The 2,997-nt window shown below is 31.3% G+C and overlaps 1 pseudogene; it reads right to left on the bottom strand.

Annotated features, from left to right (window-relative positions):
• Positions 1–2,997, bottom strand: part of LOC107711257 (receptor-type tyrosine-protein phosphatase epsilon-like) — a 73,676-nt pseudogene that overhangs the window by 10,483 nt on the left and 60,196 nt on the right.

Genomic DNA, 2,997 nt, shown 5'->3' on the forward strand with positions numbered 1-2,997 from the left:
ACAGCATCATATGACCCCTTTAAGCAGCACAACAGTTTCCAGCACTGATAAAAAATCAGCATATTAGAATGATTTCTGAAGGATAATGTGATACTGAAGACTGGAGTAATGACGCTGAAAATTAAACTTTGCATCACAGGAATAAATTCGTATAGAAAAAAATAATCATAATCAAAAATCATAATAATATCTCACAATATTAAATTTGTTCCTGTATTTTTGATCAAATAAATACAGTCTTGATGAGCATAAGAAACTCCTATAAACAAAAACATTAAAAATCGTTCTGATCCCAAACTTTTGACCGGTAGAGTGTGTGTGTGTGTGTGTGTGTGTGTGTGAGTGTGAGTGTGAGTATATATATTTTTTTTTATGCAGCATTTAGAAATCTGATTTATTTAATCCTCCTGTTGTGTTGTGGGTCAGTCAGTAAAACTTTCCAACTGCTCGAAATACTGGTACAATGTATTTCTTCTTGAAATTTGGTGAATATTTCTCATTTAGGGCCATGAATGTGCATGCAAAGTTTCCACACATAGATGTGTTTTGGAAAGGCTGTATGAAAATTGGTACAGCTTTTGGGGTTTTATTGACTCCCATTGGTTTGCATGCAAGTTCCCAAAAAAATCAACACTTTTAAAAACACTAGAGTCAAGTAAAAATAAATAAATAAATAAATAAAAATCTTTATTGTAGGTTGTCAAAACACTAAAATATGAAATACTTCAGAACTTTTCAAGATGAAAATGAGACTCATCTTCTGAATCATGTAAGAAGAGTCACTGTTTCTTTATCTAATTGAGTTTGTCAAAGGGTGTTTTTAGTTGCTGTTTTTTGGATCTCCATTACTAGACTGTTTCAGCACTGAAAAAAAAGTGTGAGAAACCTATTTTACCCTTAAAAGGGTTTGAGAACCAGACATAAAAAGGCAGAAGAAGTACAAATAGCAATAAATACTATACTACAAAAACACACAAAGTACAGATAATGAAAGATACTATTTATACTTGTAGTTAATTGAAACTCAGTGTGCAGATAGTCACTACAAGTAGTCATGGCAAAAGGAAACGGACCAGAAATCCAAAAAAGGACACTTACCTCTTTTCTCTCTTTCAGATTAGTTAGCATTACAATAGTAGCTGATTTCTGTTCCCATATCATTCTCCAGAAGTCTGCAGCCGTGTCTTGTTTCGGACCTAAAACACAGAGGTCATCTTATCGAATCTTATTATAGCTACTGAAACTCTTGTCAGTCATGTGAATGCTCACTAAATCTTATTTTTACATTTAAATCCACTCACCTTGTGCTGCAATGAACTTATTCTTATCTGTATAACCCTGGGAAGAAAGAAGAACTAGATTATGAAACCAACATTTAAATGCAAACAGGGGTGCATATATTTTTTGTGATGCAATGCATTACAACAAAACATATATTTTACATTCACATTCTTAAGAACTGTATTTTGAATAAGTACATACAGTATGAATGCATGTTTAAACACTGACGCATTGAATTTTCACAGTGCACTGATGCATTTCTATAGCTTTACAAATCACTTACATCGATATATGATGCATTGATATAATCTGAACATGGGACTCCATCCATCTGTGTTAAAATCACTCTGGAATGGTCATCTGGATAACAGGAAAGACCAAAAATTACGTTTATTTCTACACATAATCACATATTTGATTGCTCCTTCTCAGGCCCTGATGGAAAAAGTTTACAAGACCAAAGATTTTGAAAATGAAAAATAAAAGTAAAAATTTAAATGCCATGGATGTGGGCGTAAGGAACTGAAAGTGATTTATGTTTTATTTGGAGAAGTTGTCTTAGATGTGTGAGGGCGGCAAAACTTCAGTCTGATATCACCCAAAATCAACATGTGGGCAACAACAGCACAGCAGCAGAGCATCATTTACATCAAAAATCATTCATATCATATATATATATATATATATACAAGGGTGAACCTCTGTTTGTTAACGGTGTACACTGGGGTTGTACACTGAAAAAAACTTTTCATCTGTAAATAGCACATATGCACATTCACAATTCTGTCTATTGATATTTTCTTTTTCACCATATTTTATTACTATATAGTTTTTTTTTTATTGTATATTCTCTTTATTATTAGTGTTTTATTACCTTCAATTATATGCATGTCTGCACTATGTGTGTACTTTCTGTGCTGGAAGCTCCTGACACCAAGACCAATTTTGATTCTGATTCTGTACCAAAATCCTGTAAATTGTTGTTGTTGATGTTGTTTTTTGAATTCCAAATTTAATTTGTTTTTTTTACATAATATCACTCACTTTTTTTTACTCTATAGGTGTACAGTTTTTTGTTTTTTACATTTATTTGCCTCAATTTGGGGTGTGTGTGATTATTTTATTGCAACTTAATTTCTGTGCATTGTGGGTGATTTTGTGATTTTATTTGACAAAAAAAAAAAAAAAATTACTTTATCCCCACCCATTTATTTCCTATGCAAGACCCCGACACCTTAAGTGTGACTCATTCTCATTTTTGTGAGTTGATATAGTACGTGTGAAAAGAGTTATGCCATTTAGATGAAGGTTTTTTTTTTTTTTAAGCAAATGTAATTTGGTGTCCCGAAATACCTTGAACATCTCACAAAGGTTAAAAATAACTATGTCTACAATCCAAAACGAAGAGAAAAATTATACTTTGCATTAAAAAAAAGATGAAGACTAACCTTTTTTAATCCACAATTTTATTTAATGTTAAAGAATCTCCTCATTACAATAATACAGTAATGAAAATCATTCTGTTTTTTGTATTAATATCTGCTTATATGATTAATTAGTATTATGTATTAAATAGTGCATCATTAAATATTTTTGTGCTTATTTTTTTGACAACTTAATAGCCAAATGTATTTATATATATATATATATATATATATATGTGTGTGTGTGTGTGTGTGTGTGTGTGTGTATATGTGTGTGTGTGTGTGTACCTGT

Source organism: Sinocyclocheilus rhinocerous, unplaced genomic scaffold (assembly GCF_001515625.1).
Source record: "Sinocyclocheilus rhinocerous isolate Xijiao unplaced genomic scaffold, SAMN03320098_v1.1 scaffold402, whole genome shotgun sequence".
Taxonomy (NCBI): Eukaryota; Metazoa; Chordata; class Actinopteri; order Cypriniformes; family Cyprinidae; genus Sinocyclocheilus; species Sinocyclocheilus rhinocerous.